Below are 19,690 nucleotides of genomic sequence, written 5' to 3' on the forward strand. Positions count from 1 at the left end.
GACTTTGCCCAATGCCAGCTAGTAAGCAGTGGGATGAGAATCCAAGCCAAGTTGGTCTGACTGTAGCCCAAATTCACCCCCGCCTCTGGATGATATTATTTGGACTGCTAGCTATATCCATGGAGAGCAGGCTCAGGACCAGTGCAGTTTCCTTGTGTGTGGCCTCACTGTCACCCATTTCCTGCTAAGCTGTGATTGGAATCCCAGTCTACCTCTTCTCAATCAAAGCTTCACAAGTATACTGGGGCTTCTGTTTCCTTTAAAATCAGAAATTTCATGACTTGGACTAGACATGGTAAGACATGATTTACCAATTTTTTTTTTTAAGGATATAACTAATTGGACCTAAAGCTTTTGAGCCACAAAAATATATTAGTCACTGGGGATTCAAATAAAAATAGTTTTTGAGCCACAAAAATATATATTAGGTTAGCCAAAAGGTTCATTTGGGTTTTTCTGTAAGATGTTTTGAAAAACTCCAAATGAACTTTTTGGCCAGCCTAGTATTAGTCACTGGGGATTCAAATAAAAATAGACAATAGACAAAGTTCTCTCCACAGAGGAGAGTGGGAAGACAAGTAAATAGATGGTTAATATAAATGCAATAGTAAAGATAAGGAAAAGTACAGGAACGATTCATCTGCAATGGAAAAGTCTTTGGTAACAAAGAGGTGACATTTTACCTGAGTCTGGAAGGTTAAGTCAAAGTTTGCTTGGTAGACAAAAGTGTGCATGCTCAGTTGCTCAGTCATAGCCGGCAAGGGTGGGTGGTAAACATTTCAAACATAGAAAAGGGAGCAGGGTTTGTGTGAAAGTATGGCAGCTTAATGGACTCAAAACTTGCTGTCACTGGATCAAAGCCTTGTGAGGGAAGACACGAGAGCAGAGGTTGTGGGCAGAGCCTGATGTAAAGCTGTAGCTGAACTCCTCCTCGTGATCGGAAATCATTAAGAGTTTTAAATGGGAACAGTGATGTGGTCCAGCTGGCATGAAAGAGGAAAAACTGGATGATAATGTGGATTGGAGGGGATAAATCTGGGAGTCATTAATTAATAGAGAGATAGGTCAGGGACAATTATAGCAGCATGGTGAGAAGTGTCTGAATTTTGGTAGTAACAGTGGGAAGGAAAAGAAAGGGATAGATCTGAAAAATCAATGAGGGTTTGTGGAGGTGGTTGGTGCAAGAATAGTTTATAAAGACTAACACATTTATAGGTTGGACAATTGGGTATGGACTGCTTCTTAAGAAATAAAAGTGAAGAGGTTTATTGGGAAGATAATGAGTTTGGTTCAAGCATGTTAAGTCCAAGGGGAGCTGTCTTGTAGATAGTTGTTGGTATGAATCTAGAACTCAGAAGAAGGGTAAAAACTGGAGATAAAAATTTGGAGATCACAGAAAATAGGTGTAAGTTGAAGACAGAGAAACAGATAAGATACCCCAAGAAGAGAGCAAAAGCAGGAGGAGGAGCCCAGAAGTTGTATCCTGGAAACATTAACCTTGAAGGCAGTGGTTCTTAACCCTTTTTTTGAGTCATAGACTCCTTTAAGAATGTGATAAAAGCTAGGGTCTACTCTCCCCAGAAAAACAGTCATATTTATGGAAACACAAACGCTATGGATTCTCTAATGGTGTCTGGGCCCACATCTGAACTCTTTGTAAGGTGCAGTTATAAAAGGAGAAGCATGTGAAGGTCATAGAGAAAGACATCAGAGAAGGAGAGAGAGAAGAGAAATTGTTGCAATGTATAGGTCGAAAAAAAAGAGATAGAGAAATTGATTGTAATAAAAAACATTTAAGAGAATATTTTTGTTTGTTCAGTCACTAATTCTTGTTGCACTTTTTGTGACCCCATAGACTGCAGCACGCCAGGCTTCCTTGTCCTTCACTATCTCCCGGAGTTTGCTCAAACTTATATTATTGATTTGGATGCCATCCAACCATGTTATCCTCCGTCACCCCTTTCTCCTGCACTCAGTGTTTCCCAGCATCAGGTTGTTTTCCAATAAGTCGGCTCTTCACATCAAGTAGCCAAAGTATTGAAGCTTCAGCATCAGCCCTTCCAATGAATATTCAGGTTTGATTTCCTTTAGGTTTGACTGGTTTGATCTCCTTGCTGTTTAAGGGACTGTCAAGAGTCTTCTCAGGACCACAGTTCAAAAGCATCAATTCTTCAGTGCTCAGCCTTCTTTATGGTCCAACTCTCACATCTGTACATGACTACTAGAAGAGCTATAGCTCTGACTATACAGACCTTTATCAGCAAAGTGATGTCTCTGCTTTTTACTATGCTGCCTAGGTTTGTCATAGCTTTTCTTCCAAGGAGCAAGGTGGATTTAACAACTTGGAAGTCATCAGTGACCTTTTAGGAAAGCATGTTATTAGTAATGAGGGCAAAAGCCATACTGTAGTGAGCAGAAGACTGATGAGCAAGAAAACCAAGCCCATGAGTATAGCCTCCTCTGGCAGCATCATAATGACAGGAAGGAAGAAAGATAGCCTGGTAGAGACAGGGTTGGGTTTTTAACCTTTTCATTACATTAATATAAATGAGAGAAGATGACATTATCGATGCTGCCAGGCTCAGAGGATATGGAAGGAAGCAAGATGGAGTGTGGATGTGCCTGTTTGTAGATGGATGGAGGAAAGTGGAGAGTATTCCTGTCTAACAGTCTTATGGATAAGATATTGTCATCAGTTGAGTGAGGATAGTAGGAATGGGCAGAGGACTTCAAGGAGTCTATGGAATTGTTGTGTGTAGGAGAAGAGATGTTTAAAAGAATTGCTCAGGGGTCCTTGGAGACTACTGGAGTTGGCCACATAGATTTAGCCAGTCCTCAGACTATGGATTTTCAACATCAGTATTCTCCAGGAAATTTCTTTGGTTCTGTTTCTTGAAGAGAGATGATTGGTGTATGTATGAGTAACAATTTAAAATAGCAAATATCCAGAGGAGCCTAGAAAATTAAAAAGGGTAATTGTGTTACATGTTCTAGGCAATGGTTTTTCCTGAAGTATAAAAAACATTTATAGTGGTGACTATTACTCAACTGCATAGGGCTTCTCCATCTTTGGCTGCAAAAAATATAATCAGTCTGATTTCAGTATTGACCATCTGGTGATGCCCATGTGTAGAGTCTTCTCTTGTGTTGTTGGAAGAGGGTGTTTGCTATGACCAGTGCATTCTCTTGACAAAACTCTGTTAGCCTTTGCCCTGCTTCCTTTTTTACTCCAAGGTCAAACTTGCCTGTTACTCCAGGTAGTTCTTGACTTCCTACTTTTGCATTCCAGTCCCCTATACTGAAAAGGACGTCTTTTGGGGGTATTAGTTCTAGAAGGTCCTGTAGGTCTTCATAGAACCTTTCAACTTCAGCTTCTTCAGCATTACTGGTCAGGGCATAGACTTGGATTACTGTGACATTGAATGGTTTGCCTTGGAGACGAACAGAGACCATTCTGTCATTTTTGAGATTGTATCCAAATACTGCATTTTGGACTCTCTTGAGGGCTATGCCATTTCTTCTAAGGGATTCTTGCCCACAGTGGTAGATATAATGGTCATCTGAGTTAAAGTCACCCATTCCAGTACATTTTAGTTCACTGATTCCTAAAATGTTCACTCTTGCCATCTCCTGTTTGGTCACTTCCAATTTGCCTTGATTCATGGACCTAACATTCCAGGTTCCTATGCAATATTGTTCTTTACAGCATCGGGTTTTACTTCCATCACCAGTTACATCCACAACTGGCCATTGTTTTTGCTTTGGCTCCGTCTCTTCATTCTTTCTGGAGTTATTTCTCCACTCTTCTCCAGTAGCATATTGGGCACCTACCAACCTGGGGACTTCATCTTTCAGTGTCTTATCTTTCAGCAAAAATAAGACCAGGAGCTAACTCAGATCATATGGCTCAGATCATGAGCTCCATGTTGCCAAATGCAAACTTAAATTGAAGAAAGTAGGGAAAACCAATGACCATTCAGGCATGACCTAAATCAAATCCCTTACAATTATACAGTGGAAGTGACAAACAGATTCAAGGGATTAGATCTGATAGACAGAGTGCCTGAAGAGCTATGGACGGAGGTTTGTGACATTGTACAGCAGGCAGTGATCAAGACCATCCCCAAGAAAAAGAAATACAAAAGGCAAAATGGTTGTCTAAGGAGGCCTTACAAATAGCTATGAAAAGAAGAGAAGTGAAAGGCAAAGGAGAAAAGGAAAGATATACCTATCTGGATGAAGAGTTCCAAAGAATGACAAGGAGAGATAAGAAAGCTTTCTTAAGTGAACAATGCAAAGAAATAGAGTAAAAAAATAGAATAGGAAAGACTAGAAATCTCTTCAAGAACATTAGAGATACCAAGGGAACGTTTCATGCAAAGATGGTCACAATAAAGGACAGAAACGGTATGGACCTAACAGAAGCAGAAGATATTAAGAAGAGGTGGCAAGAATACACAGAAGAACTATACAAAAAAGATCTTAATGACACAGATAACCATGATGGTGTGATCACTCACCTAGAGTCAGACATCCTGGGATGCGAAGTCAAGTGGGACTTAGGAAGCATCACTGTGAACAACGCTAGTGGAGGTGATAGAATTCCAGTTGAGCTATTTCAAATCCTAAAAGATGATGCTGTGAAAGTGCTGCATTCAATATGCCAGCAAATTTGGAAAACTCAGCAGTGGCCACAGGACTGGACAAGATCAGTTTCATTCCAATCCCAAAGAAAGGCAATGCCAAAGAATGCTCAAACTACCCCACAACTGCATTCATCTCACACGCTAGCAAAGTAATGTTCAAAATTCTCCAAGCCGGGCTTCAACAGTATGTGAACTGTGAACTTCCAGATGTTCAAGCTGGATTTAGAAAAGGCAGAGGAACCAAAGATCAAATTGCTAACATCCACTGGATCATTGAAAAAGCTAGAGAGTTCCAGAAAAACATCTACTTTTGACTATGCCAAAGCCTTTGTCTGTGTGGATCACAACAAACTGTGGAAAATTCTTAAAGAGATGGGAATATCAGACCACCTCCTGAGAAATCTGTATGCAGGTCAAGAAGCCTCCTGAGAAATCTGTATGCAGGTCAAGAAGCAACAGTTAGAACTGGACATGGAACAACAGACTGGTTCCAAATAGGAAAAGGAGTACGTCAAGACTGTATATTGTCATCCTGCTTATTTCACTTATATGCAGAGTACATCATGCAAAATGCCGGGCTGGATGAAGCACAAGCTGGAATCAAGACTGCCAGGAGAAATATCAATAACCTCAGATACACAGGTAACACCACCCTTATGGTAGAAAGCGAAAAAGAACTAAAGAGCCTCTTGAGGAAAGTGAAAGAGGAGAGTGAAAAAGTTGACTTAAAGCTCAACATTCAGAAAACTAAGATCATGGCATCCAGTCCTGTCTCTTCATGGCAAATAGATGAGGAAACAATGGAAACAGTGACAAACTTTAATTTTTTGGGCTCCAAAATCACTGCAGATGGTGACTATAGCCATGAAATTAAAAGATGCTTTCTCCTTGGAAGAAAAGCTATGATCAACCTAGACAGCATATTAAAAAGCAGAGACATTACTTTGCCAACAAAGGTCTGTCTAGTCAAGGCTACGGTTTTCCCAGTAGTCATGGATAGATGTGAGAGTTAGACTATAAAGAAAGCTGAGCACTGAAGAATTGATGCTTTTGAACTGTGGTGTTGGAGAAGACTCTTAGAGTCCCTTGGACTGTAAGGAGATCCAACCAGTCCATCCTAAATGAAATCAGTCCTGAATATTCATTGGAAGGACTGATGTTGAAGCTGAAACTCCAATACTTCGGCTACCCGATGCGAAGAACTGACTCATTGGAAAAGACCCTGATACTGGGAAAGATTGAAGGCAGGTAAAGAAAGGGAAGACAGAGGATAAGATGGTCGGATGGCATCACCAACTCGATGGACATGAGTTTGAGCAAGCTCTGAGAGTTTGTGGTAGACAGGAAGGCCTGGCGTGCTACAGTCCATGGGGTCACAAAAAGTCAGACACGACTGAGCAACTGAACTGAACTGATTACTTGACTAGTTCTCTAAATTTTGGCCTCTGAAAATCTAATTATGAGGTTACAGATTTTTTTTTCCTGTTTGGCTCTTAGGTAGGAACAGAACAACTGGGCATTGGAGGATATCTTGTCACATAGTATTCTAGTATATGAAATTGAAATTATATGAACAAAGAAGTCTAATTAAGGCATATCTCACAGCCATTACCAAGGTAGTTTAATGCATCTTTTTTAAAACATAAAATTAAGGGGGAATGTCTGGTTTTTATCAAAGAAGTTAATACTGTCCGTGTGGATTCAAGAAAAATATATTAAATAATTGAAGAAAATTACCTGAAGCTGAAACTAAGAAAAATAAGACCTAATATTAAATATGGTACAAGCCATCATTGACAATATCTCCCAGTATTTCTAAGCCCATTAAAAATTTTAGCACTTTTTATCAATAGAATGAAATATATATACCTCTAGAGATAACTATATATTATAAAGGACTTTGAAAGAAATGCAATATTAACTTTGCTATGTATATGTACTACCCAAATTTATTGGTACATTTTGTAAGTGTCATTATGTCCCCCAAAAATGTGATGTGCTGAAATACACCACCATGTGAATTGTGTGAAGGAGAGAACAAGCAGATGAGATGCTGATGAAAAATAAATGAGGTATACGTGTGATTGCTCAGTTTTTAAATAATTATTAAAGAAATAACTCTTAGTACATTCTCCCCCTACCCTATCCAATGCATGAATACCCAATGATGCTTCTGAAGTTTTAAGAAAAATATATCCAAATATAAATCCTGAGATGTGAAGGAAAAAATAGAAAAGGTATTACTTTTTCTTTGTTAGAACTGAACCCTCCCTCTCCCATCTCCTCTAGGACACCTGCATTCAGACTGCTTTATTAGCCCTTCCATGGTCTCCAATAACTTTTCTGTCTTAGTACTTGGGAGAAATTGTAGCTGTGCTCCTGAGTTCCTCCACACTGTTTTTCCCCCCATACTTATAGACTGTCCCTAGTCTCCAAAGTGCCATCTGCACCTCTTAGAATGTTTTCTTTCCTCAGTCCCTTACCTTACCCCACTCAATATTGCCCCAAACAGTCCTCCTTCCTAGGGCCCAATTTTTAGGTTGGCAGTGACCCATAATTTTTCAAATGTTTGAATCAGGGCAAGATTATTCTAAGAAGGAGGTACTTGTCCCAGAAGCCTTGAGATCAGAGGCCCCACTGCTGCCTGTGATCTCAGAAAGACAGTAGTGAACAGTCTTGAAGTGGGATCTTAGTTCCCTGCCCAGGAGTTGAACTGGATAACCTAGATAAAAACCAGAAGTCCTGGCTGCTAGACCACCAGGGGCTAGAGGCAAAGTTTCCCTGGCTCTTACCTCCTTTGAAAGCCAGAATGTTTCATAGAGGCAAAAACTGTAACAACAGGCACAAAGTTTGTCATCAGAGACAGCATAATGTGAGAGAGCACAGAAGCAGTTTGTTTAAGACAAAAGCAAGGCAGAAACACACACCCAGAGAGGAGTGTGGGCACCCTGAATGAGAAGCACAGCTAAGTCAGAAGCTAGGCGGAGACGCACACCCAGAGAGAAAGAACATGGGCCTCCTCTCTAAGAAGGGGCACGGTAAAGAAGTGATTTAACTCACCTATATAGGATAGTACTTCTGGGTCTTTGTTTACTTTTGGCCAATTATTTTTTTTCTCACACTTGACTGATTCATAGACCCTGCCCAATACACGTGTGCAACCTTTTGCTAAGGTGGGTCCCACTGCAGAGGCCTGTTGGAGTATGTCCACACGTATTATGGGGTGGTGACCCCTCTTTTTTAACCCCCAAGGAGCCTTCCTGCACATGTACAAGACAGGGAAGTTTTCCTTGACATCAGGAGAGGTCATCTTATCTCTTTAGCAGAGCTCAGCTTCTGCCATTAGCTTTGTCCTTCAAGTGTCTGAATGAGAACAAATCTTCAATTTTATCCCACTTGACAAAGACCAGCTGTTCAGTCTGGGGACCCATCTATTTCTTACCTCATCTCCATTGCTCTTTCCAAGAAAAATTTTAGGAGTCTGATGAATGTGTGCTGAATGGGATTTTGTTTAGAGCCTACATGGTCTTTATGGTGGTAGTGGTGGTTGTTTAATCACTAAGTGTCCCACTCTTGCAACTCCATGGACCGTAGCCTGGGAGGCTCCTCTCTCCATGAGATTTCCCAGGCAAGAATACTGGAGGGGGTTGCCATTTTCTTCTCCAGAGAATATTCCCAACCTAGGGATCGAACCCAGGTCTCCTGCATTGCAGGCATATTCTTTCTACTGACTGAGCTACCAGGGAAGCCAGACATGGTCTTTACACTGATATCCATTTTTTCAGTCTTCAAAAGAACTTAAGAAAACCTTTTTCATTGTCTAATGCTTTGCTTTTCTACTTCCTTGTTAACTCTCCCACAAAAAATAAATAAAAAAATTAACAATCCTAACTTTTGGTTTTATCTAATATAAAATAACAATTTTAACTCTCTATTGCATTGCTTTCCTATCTTTAGGACTCTTAAAAGAGAGTGACTAGCCAGTGATTTGTTGGATAACCAGGTCTGTTTTTGGTTTGCATGAGCAAGGATAGTTCCAAACCCTAGGAGGAAAAAATGGAAAATGTCTTAGATATTTCAGATTCATGTGAAGCCAAACCGTGTGATCTCCTGCCAGTTTTAGTTTACAAAACTCTTGTGGTCCCGGGTGTTTACTTGGACTTTAAGTTTTAGTATTACCATTATATTCCAATAACTTCACTCCCTCAACTTCACTCCCACTGACTGTAGTCTAGTCTAGGGTGTAAAAAAAATGATTACTAGAAGAACTAGGCAGATTTAAATTCTCTCTTTAAGCCTTGTTAATCTCAGTGTCAATTTAATCCAAGCCAGCGACATGATGAAATAACTACCCAGCATGAGAAGGTACTTTTTCTTTTTGTTTTTGAAGCAAATTCCTCTTAGGGCCAGTTTCAAAAGAAAGCAGGAAAAAAGTCATTGTTGATATTTTAGTGACATTGCAATTGCATATTGTAGTTTACAGAACACAGAGTTTATGTAAATTTATACAACTTTACAAATTTGGTAGCTCAATTGGTAAAGAATCCGCCTGCAATGCAGGAGACTCTGGTTCGATTCCTAGATCAGGAAGAGTCACTGGTGAAGGGACAGGCTACCCACTCCAGGATTCTGGCCTGGAGAATTCCATGGCCTGTATAGTCCATGGGGTTGCAAAGAGTCAGACACAACTGAGTGACTTTCAAAAATTTAATTAACTTTTAAAATTATACAAATTACTTGTCTTTATAATTATACATATGTAACTTACAGAAGAGACGCAAGTGGAAAATATGAACCAGAAGAGCACTGGACAGTCATGTTTTAGAACTGGACCTTGTTTATATTATTTGCTTATATTCTTTCTGGGAGCCTGATTGCCAAGGTTTTGTCCCTAAACAAGCATGAAACAGTTACAAACTATGCCCAGATTGACTGGATATCAAATGTCAATGTTTGTTTGATCTTTTCTTCCAAAACCTTCTCTATTCTCTATGTATGCTGGGGTGACTGGCTAGACAGCAAAATAAAAGAGACTCTTTCGACCCATACAAGTAATTTACCAGTTGCCAAAACAGAGAAGCTGCTGCATGTCAGTAGAATCAGAGGCTAATGCCACTTCACCACAACAGAGTGTTCTGGATGCGCTGGGCTTACACATCTGAATGCTTCCTGGTAGGTCATTCATTCATTCAGCAAATATTTATTAAATCCCTTGTGCTGTGTACAAGGCTGAGTGAATCTCCAGTAGAGTGCTGGAAAAAAAATATAATCCCATTCTTAACACAAAGAATCCAAGATGTACATGAGAATACATGATATACCCATGTGAAAAGTCTCTTAATAATACATGGTGATACATGTTGAAGGGCCAAATTGGTTTAAGTCCTATCACAGGTCAGTATGGGCTTCCCAGTGGCTCAGTGGTAAAGAATCCGCCTGCAATGCAGGAGCTGCAGGAGACGCAGGTTTGATCCCTGGGTCAGGAAGATCCTCTGGAGAAGAGCTTGGCAACCCACGTCAGTATTCTTGCCTAGGAAGTCCTACAGTCAGAGAAGCCTGGTGGGCTACAGTCTGACTCTCAGACACGACTGAAGCAACTTAGCACACACACACGGGTCAGTGTAAGTGAAAACACTGGAATACAGGCCCGGCTCTGGTATGTTCGAAGCAGGCCAGTTGAGCTCCAGCAGCATGTCCCCGTTGCGGAGTATTAAGAAATAAGAGAAACACGGAGCCAAATTGTGGAGAACATTCAAACAGGCTAAAGGCCTTATCCTGGAGATAAGGAGAAATAGGGGGATAGTGATGTGACAAAAGTGATACTAAGTCGAAAAGATACATGCGCCACTATGTTCATAGCAGCACTGTTTGCAACAGCCAGGACATGGAAGCAACCTAGATGTCCAACAGAGGAGCAAATAGAGATGTGGCACATACATACAACGGAATACTGTTGTTGTTCGGTTGGTCAGTCGTGTCCGACTCTTTGTGACCCCATGGACTGCAGCACGGCAGGTTTCCCTGTCCTTCACTATTTCCCAGAGTTTGCTCAAACTCATGTCCATTGACTGGAGAAGGCAATGGCTCCCCACTGCAGTACTCTTGCTTGGAAAATCCCATGGACAGAGGAGCCTGGTGGGCTATAGTCCATGGGGTCATGAAGAGTCGGACATGACTGAGTGACTTCACTTTCGCTTTTCACTCTCATGCGTTGGAGAAGGAAATGGCAACCCACTCCAGTATTCTTGCCTGGAAAATCCCATGGACAGAGGAGCCTGGTGGGCTACAGTCCATGGGGTCATGAAGAGTCGGACACGACTGAGCGACTTCACTTTCGCTTTTCACTCTCATGCATTGGAGAAGGAAATGGCAACCCACTCCAGTATTCTTGCCCAAGAATCCCAGGGACAGAGGAGCCTGGTGGGCTGCCATCTATGGGGTCGCACAGGGTCGGACACAACTGAAGCAACTTAGCAGCAGCAGCATGTCCATTGACTTAGTAATGCCATCCCACCATCTTATCCTCTGTCACCCCCTTCTCCTCCTGCCCTCAGTCCTTCCCAGCATCAAGTTCCTTTCCCGTGAATCTGCTCTTCTCATAAGGAGGCCAACGTATTGGAACTTTAGCTTCAGCATCAATCCTTCCAATGAATATTCAGGATTGATTTCCTTTAGGATTGACTGGTTTGATCTCCTTGCTATCCAAGGGATTCTCAAGAGTTTTCTCCAGCACCACGGTTTGAAAGCATCACTTCTTTAGTGCTCAGCCTTCCTTATGGTCCAACTCTCACATCTGTGCAAGACTACTGGTAAAACTGTAGTTTTGACTATACAGACCTTTGTTGGCAAAATGATGTCTCTGCTTTTTAACACTCTGTCTAGGTTTGTCATAGCTTTTCTTCCAAGGAGCAAGCATCTTTTAATTTCCTGGCTGCAATCTCTGTCTGCAGTGATTTTGAAGCCCAAGAAAATAAAGTCTGTCACTGTTTCCATTTTTCCCCATCTATTTACTGTGATGTGATGGGACCAGATTCCATAATCTTCATTTTTTGAATGTTGAGTTTTAAGCCAGGTTTTCACTCTCCTCTTTCACCTTCAACAAGAGGCTCTTTAGTTCCTCTTTGCTTTCTGCCGTTAGAGTGGTATCACCTGCATATCTGAGGTTGTTGATATTTCTTCTAGCAATTTTGATACTAATTTGTGATTTATCCTGCCTGGCATTTCACATGATGTACTCTGTATAGCAGTTAAATAAGCAGGATGACAATATACAGCCTTGATGTGCTCCTTTCCCAATTTTGAACCAGTCCATTGTTCCATGTCCAGTTCTAACTGTTGCTTCTTGACTTGCATACAGGTTTCACAGGAGACAGGTAAGGTGGTCTGGTATTCCCATCTCTTAAAGAATATTCCACAATTTGTTGTCCACACAGTCAAAGGCTTTAGTGTAGTCAATGAAGCAGAAGTAGATGTTTTTCTGGAATTCCCTTGCTTTTTCTAAGATCCAACAGATACTGGCAACTTGATCTCTGGTTCCTCTGCTTTTTCTAAATCCAGGGCTTCCTTGGTGGCTCAGATGGTAAAGAATCTGCCTGCAATGCAGGAGACCTGGGTTTGATCCCTGGGTCGAGAAGATCCCCTGAAGAAGGGAATGGCTAACCCACTTTAGTATTCTTGCCTGGAGAATTCCATAGACAGAGGAGCCTGGCGGACTACAGTTCATGGGGGTCACAAAGAGTCAGACACAACTGAGCAACTAACACAATGGACTATTACTCCACCATAAAAAAGAAAGAAATACTGCCATCTGCAGCAACACGGATGGATCTAGAGAATATTATGCTTAGTGAAGTAAGTGAGAAGAAAAGAAAAATGCTATATGACACCACTTATATGTGGAATCTGAAAAAATAATACAAATAAGTGTTGTTAGTCACTCGGTCATATCTACTCTTTGTGACCCCGTGGACTGTAGCCCTCAAGACTCCTCTGTCCATGGAATTCTCCAGGCAAGAATACTGGAGTGGGTTGCCATTCCCTTCTCCAGAGGATCTTCCCAACCCAGGGATCAAACTTGGGTTTCCTGAATTGTATGTGGATTCTTTACCATCTGAGCCATCAGGGAAAATTTATATCCAAAACTGAAACAGACTCACAGATAGAGAAAACAAACTTGTGATTACTAAAAGGCAGAGGGAATTAGGGAAAGGCAAATTAGGAGTACCAGTTCAATTCAGTCACTCAGTCGTGTCCGACTCCTTGCAGCCCCATGAACTGCAGCACGCCAGGCCTCCCTGTCCATCACCAACTCCCGGAGTTTACCCAAACTCATGTCCATTGAGTCAGTGATGCCATCCAACCATCTCATCCTCTGTCATCCCCTTCTCCTCCTGACTTCAATCTTTCCCAACATCAGGGTCTTTTCAAATGAGTCAGCTTTTCACATCAGGTGGCCAAAATATTGGAGTTTCAGCTTCAACATCAGTCCTTCCAATGAACATCCAGGACTGATCTGCTTTAAGATGGACTGGTTGGATCTCCTTGCAGTCCAAGGGACTCTCAAGAGTCTTCTCCAACACCACAGTTCAAAAGTATCAATTCTTCATTGCTCAGCTTTCTTTATAGTCCAACTCTCACATCCATACATGACTACTGGAAAAACCATAGCCTTGACTAGACGGACCTTTGTTGGCAAAGTAATGTCTCTGCTTTCTAATATGCTGTCTAGGTTGGTCATAACTTTCCTTCCAAGGAGTAAGTGTCTCTTAATTTCATGGCTGCAATCACCATCAGCAGTGATTTTGGAGCCCAGAAAAATAAAGTCTGTCACTGTTTCCACCGTTTCCCCATCTATTTGCCATGAAGTGATGGGACTGGATGCCATGATCTTACTTTTCTGAATGTTGAGCTTTAAGCCAACTTTTTCACTCTCCTCTTTAACTTTCCTCAAGAGGCTCTTTAGTTCTTCTTCACTTTCTGCCATAAGGGTGGTGTCATCTGCATATCTGAGGTTATTGATATTTCTCCCGACAATCTTGATTCCAGCTTGTGCTTCATCCAGCCCAGCATTTCTCATGATGTACTCTGCATATAAGTTAAATAAGCAGGGTGACGATATACAGCCTTTACGTACCCCTTTTCCTATTTGGAACCAGTCTGTTGTTCCATGTCCAGTTCTAACTGTTGCTTCCTGACCTGCATACAGGTTTCTCAAGAGGCAGGTCAGGTGGTCTGGCATTCCTATCTCTCAGAATTTTCCACAGTTTATTGTGATCCACACAGTCAAAGGCTTTGGCATAGTTAGATCATGAACTCCTTATTGCCAAATTCAGACTTAAATTGAAGAAAGTGGGGAAAACCACTAGACCATTCAGGTATGACCTAAATCAAATCCTTTATGATTATACAGTGGAAGTGACAAATAGATTCAAGGTACTAGATCTGATAGAGTGCCTGATGAGCTATGGACGGAGGTTCGTGACATTGTACAGGAGACAGGGATCAAGATCATCCCCAAGAAAAAATTAGGAGTATAGGATTAAGAAATATAAACTACTATGTACAAAATAGATGAGCAACAAAGATATACTGGATAGCACTCATAATTATACTCACTATCTTGTAATAGCCTGTTATGGAATATAATCTGCAAAAATACTGAATCACTATATGGTACACCTGAAAACAACACAATATTGTAAATCATACTTCAATAAAAAAGTGATGTTAAAAAAGTGATGTTTCAGTTAGATATGTTAGCTTATGTTATGGCATTAAAGAGGCAGAGAGGAAGGATATTTCAGAAATTTACAGTAATGCCACCTTGAGGAAATAAAGTCTGAGTTAAGATGGAAGCAGTGGGAATGGAAGAAACAGACTCAAAAGAGATTATGGAGAGACAAAGGATAAGATTTTGGTGTCTGGCTATCGGGAGAGGCAAGAAATGACAACTCTGAGGTTCAGTACCTTTGTCATGAAAAAATGATAAACTGTCAACAGAAACTAAGGAATCAGGTGGGGAAGCTGTCTTGGGAAGGTGACGAGTGGGCTCTTTGTGCACAAGCACAGCCATGAGGGGGTGTGAACTATTCACACCAAGCGTCTCGTCTCGTTGCTCAGGAGGAGAAAGTTCAGTCTGTGAAAGTGCAGGAGTTTTACAACAGGATATAAAGATTGAAGAGCTGATGCTTGGATCCTAATGATTTTTCCGAGATTATGAGCTGATAGCCTTAGTAAGGAAATGCAGGAAAAGCAAGATGTGGGAGAGGAATCAGCAGACTGTTACAGAATCCAAGGATAACGAGTTGTGAATTTGAAGGATGAAATTTTGCAGAGAGGTGACAAGAAGAATGCTGAGGAAGAATGTGAGATCTGGCAGTTTGGGGTCTAGACATTCAGGCGTCAGATTATTTTAAGCATTAGGCATGCTTATTCGTTTTGTTTGGAACTTCCAACATTGAGCTACTTTCCTTTCTTACTTTAGTGGATTTCTTCTTGCCTTTCACATACTGTGTAGGAGCTATTTTATATTCCTTTAGTAATTCTCACGCTCAGGGCCTGGCTGATCGGAACATACTTGTATGTTATAATAGTAGTAGGTTGTTGTGAGAATTAAATGAACGGTGACTGGAGTATAGTAAACACTTAGCAAAAATTATTTGTAAAATTTCAAACTCTACAGCACTATATTCTGTATTTTTGAATTACTTGAAGTTTTAGAGGGGACAGATATGATGCCTTTGCTGTTTTAGTGTTTTCCCATGAATGCTTAGGCCAACATCATAATACGTGAAGTTGAAAGGGGTTTGAGAGCCATGGTTTTATGAAGAACCTTTGATTCTTAACTCAGAGGTTCCTGCAATTATTGTGCTTATTAGATTAAGTGTACACCATAAACTCAGAACTTCAAAGGTGGAAAAGAAATACTGGATTCTCTCCATTCCCTCCAATGGTGAATGCAATTCTCTGCTTCCTTTCTCTATGTCTACCCAAAAAAGAGTGCCAGAGTGAAGGCCTTCTGAGTTGTCCCATTTGTTGTTTAAATGATGTCTTCATCTCTTCTGGGAGGAACAACTTGAGTATTCATCCAGGTTGCTTGGAAGCAAGTTAAATGGGCTCCAGCACTCCCTTCTTGATAATATTTGGGTGTCTTTTATACTAGTCTATGAAAAGAAAATTTACTGTGTGGCAAACCAGGCCAGCAAGATTTCTCAGCAACTTAATTTAGAAGTGAATTATTCTTCTGAATAGACCCATTCTTTGTTTTCACAAGGCAATCTTTTCATGCGTTTCCCAAATAAGCACCCTAGTTACCTCTACCTGAGTTTCCACTAGTGTCACTTAGTGTAACAAAATGTACTTTTTCCTAATAGAGGTTTTATGCTCTCCAGCATGCCACCTCCCTATTACAGTTCATACTCTGAGCTCCTTTTATCTTAGTAATAAATCTGAAATTTGTAAGACTTGTTCCCAAACTTTAAAGCTAGCTCTCTGTTCCCTTTGGCATAGAATTTAGGTTTTACTTGCCCCCAAATAAGTTTTTCCAGGAGAGAGTTTGGGACTAAGAATATTTATTATATTATAAATAAAGTAAAAGCAGAAAGTCCTATCTAGGAGTTATAACATTAATAAATCTATCACTTATTTCACCAACTGTTTTCTATGCTTCGAGGGAAGTATTAAAGCCCTTAATTTAAATGAGGAATATATTTCATCTCTATCTCATGGTGATGATAATTTACTTGTAAAAACATTTATATGGTATTAGTGGTTTGGATAGATTGCTTTATAATGACAGTGAAACTTTGAGAGAAGTCTGTTCCACTATCAGACAAAGAATTGGTCAATTTCTAAGTGATTTTCAACTTAGAGTGTTTAAGAAGGCAGTGGACATGAACAAACTTCTTTTAAAAACAAATAGACCATGTATGAAGAAAATTGTTTATTTTAGAGATTAGAGCATCAATATCTCTAAAAAGAAAGCCAAACAAATAAAAATGGTTTTCTCTGGCAACTGCCTTTTGCTGATAAAATCCGAAGAGAAACCGTTTTGACCAGTTCCTGCTTTGTGATACAGTCTTAGAATTGTAGCAGAAAAGCCATGATGTTTACTGATTCTCAAAGAAATCAAAGAGTCACCCTGCTGTGAAATTTGTGATTGATAAGATCAGAGTATTGGTTGGCCAGATGAGTTCATTAAACCCAGCTACATCCTGCAGTGAGGTCATGCCAACGCTAATTATAAACTCTCTGGGACTGAATATATAGCACATTCATGCTTCCCAACCCACCTTAGGCAATCACACTGAAAAACAACAACAGGAGGTGCTTTCCTGGTGTTTCCTGGTTAACAATCTGCCTTGCAATGCAGGGGTCTCGGGTTCAATCCCAGGTCGGGGAACTAAAGTCCCACACACCACAGGGCAACTAAGCCTGTGTGCCACAACTACGGAGCCTGTGTGTTCTAGATCGCACATGCTGCAACTACTGAGCCTGCCCGTCACAACAAGAGAGACCGCACGCCACAAAGAAAGATTCTGCAGGATGCAACGAAGACCCCACATGCCATAACTAAGACTTGAAGCATGCCAAATGATAATTTAAAAAAAAAGAAAAAGAAACTGGCAAAGGTCGTGTTTGTTTGTTATGAAACGATAATAACAGGAAACCCAAAGGTTCTATGAAGTTACATTTTTGGACTGGGCGAAATTCTTTCTGTCCCACATTGGGTGAATATCATCAAAAGCTTCTGAAAGAGACATTTAGAAGCTGCTTCAATACTGAGTGTTGTTTTCTTGAAGCACAGTTTCAGGAAGAAGAACAAGAGATTTGAATACATTGTTACCTGAGCACAGCCATACTAAATAGAAGCCTAAGAAGAATATTTTGTCTATGATCAGAGATTTATACAAGTAGAGCCGGTGATTATCATCAGCCACACAGGGTATATGCAGGGTATATCATTTATGTCTGTTGTTAAATAAGTGTATTTATTTCACTATGAAAGGCATGGAACCACATGTAGAAAATTTGGGAGAGAAAGAAAAGGCAAAAAATCAGTTACCATCAATCCTATGCAGTCATTGTTTTTAATCTTCACCTCTCGTCTTTCATCCTTTTTCTTATTAACTCAAAAAATCATTTTTAAAACTTGCTGAAATTATATTTGTTTTTATAAATGCAATTTTAAAATATATCATCCACATAAACATAGATTTAATGTATAATGTGATAAAGCTCAAAGGTATAATTATGGAGCAGCAAATGATAACGTGGTATTTGAAGCAATATAGCTTCTTTTGTTTTATTTTCAATAAAATTGAATTGTTTTATTTTCAACATATTTGCACTCTGTTCACTCAGCCCTTTTCCAATGTTAATGTACTACAAATACAAATATTTTGAGTAAGTCTTGGCTTACAGTATGCAGTTCATGAATGACTGATGTTTTATTGTTGCTAGTTATTATTACTGTACTTGGTAATATAAATAACCAAAAGTTATTAATTATAAAGGCATACAGCACCAAATCCTTTATAATGCCAACCAAGATATGTTTTAGAACAAAATGTGAAATGATAAATATTATCTAATAAAGTGTAGAGGGAAGTACAGCTGGTAGAAGTCATGAAATTTAAAACACTTGAATTCATGAAATGCCATCTAAGAAGTAGCCCACTTTTAATAATCATTGGTTTTCTTGAAGGGACATAATTAATGTTCTTGCTTTCAAAGGAATTCATTCAATTGAACGACCTTTCCTGATGATACTTTCATCAGACTTCTTGCAATTCTCTGCCTTCCCTTAAACAGGGTAGGAATTAACTCTTTGATGACTCTTTATCCTCAAGGAGCTCCTAATGAATGAATTTAGTAAAATTCACACAACATTTTTACCCACCCAGGATACCCTTCACAGTGGTCTTATGGAACCACTGCCACAAGTCAAAGAAACAGTTGCAGTGGAGTTTTGGTTAATGAAGGTGCTCCTTTTGACCTGGTAAAACCTTGAAGTGCTTTTCAGCTTGATACAGGTGTGACAGTATCCCTACAGATTACCTTCTAAGATTAACCTTTTACATTATCTTACTCATGAAGTTCCTAATGCCGGATACATTGATATTGTGACTTAGAGCAGAAAGTTGTGTCAGTGTCTACCATGTATCTCTTACATCTTCCATGTTGGAAAATAAATTTTATAATGCATGTAAATTTTTTATACTGCATGTAAGAAAGGCTGTATTTTTTTTAAACCTCTTCCTAGCCCATGTTTATGTAATCAGCTTAACTAACCGATCCAAATTCTGGATATCTCTGCAGATAACTGCAGAACCACTTAGTCTGCCTAACTCTCATTTTGGTATCTATGCGATTTATTGATTGTTCTTTATTCCTAAGCAAGAACACATTGTTTCCATTACACATCCTTTTAATAACCCAGATGAGAATCAGTTAAGCATTAAAGCTCTACAGTGAGATTATACATTACTACTTTCAGTAGTTCGTGGCCTTCAAGTAACAAGAATCATCTTCTCTACTAGACTCAGTGGGAAAGTGAAAAATGTTTACAATGTAAAGTTTTATGGCTCATTGTCATATTGCAGAGGTGGTTTTTACATTTTTAGACTTTTCTCGCCATAATTAAATTGAGATGTTATATAAACCTTCCAAAGGGAATGATACTGAAAAATAAATGTTAACACCAAGATCATTAAATTTTGGACTTTCGTATCTTCTTTTGCACGTAGGTTTCTGCTTTCATTGTCACTTATTTATTATGTCTTTCCAAATTCTGATCAAAAAACTCACTTCACAATTTGAAAAGAATTAAAGAATGACCCAAGAAACAGATGGATTTTATAAGGGCTAGTTGAAGATTGTTTTGACATCACCTATTTCCTTCAGAGCATTTTTCTCAATCCTTTTAAGCTAAAAGGCTACCTTGTAAGTATCTTGGATATGTGCTAATGTTTTGAAAGAATCACTTCTCTCCAAGCAGTCTAATTCTAGAGTTCTAAAACCCAGAAGAGAGAGTTACGCCTACA

The 19,690-nt window shown here is 39.8% G+C and overlaps 1 protein-coding gene across 1 annotated transcript in view; it reads left to right on the forward strand.

Moving 5' to 3' along the window:
* WIF1 (Wnt inhibitory factor 1) overlaps positions 1–19,690 on the forward strand; it is an 84,056-nt gene that overhangs the window by 34,389 nt on the left and 29,977 nt on the right. The gene's annotated exons all lie outside the window — the stretch shown is intronic.

This window comes from Giraffa tippelskirchi, chromosome 4 (genome assembly GCF_054371585.1).
Source record: "Giraffa tippelskirchi isolate mGirTip1 chromosome 4, T2T-mGirTip1v1.2.pri, whole genome shotgun sequence".
NCBI classification, from domain to species: domain Eukaryota; kingdom Metazoa; phylum Chordata; class Mammalia; order Artiodactyla; family Giraffidae; genus Giraffa; species Giraffa tippelskirchi.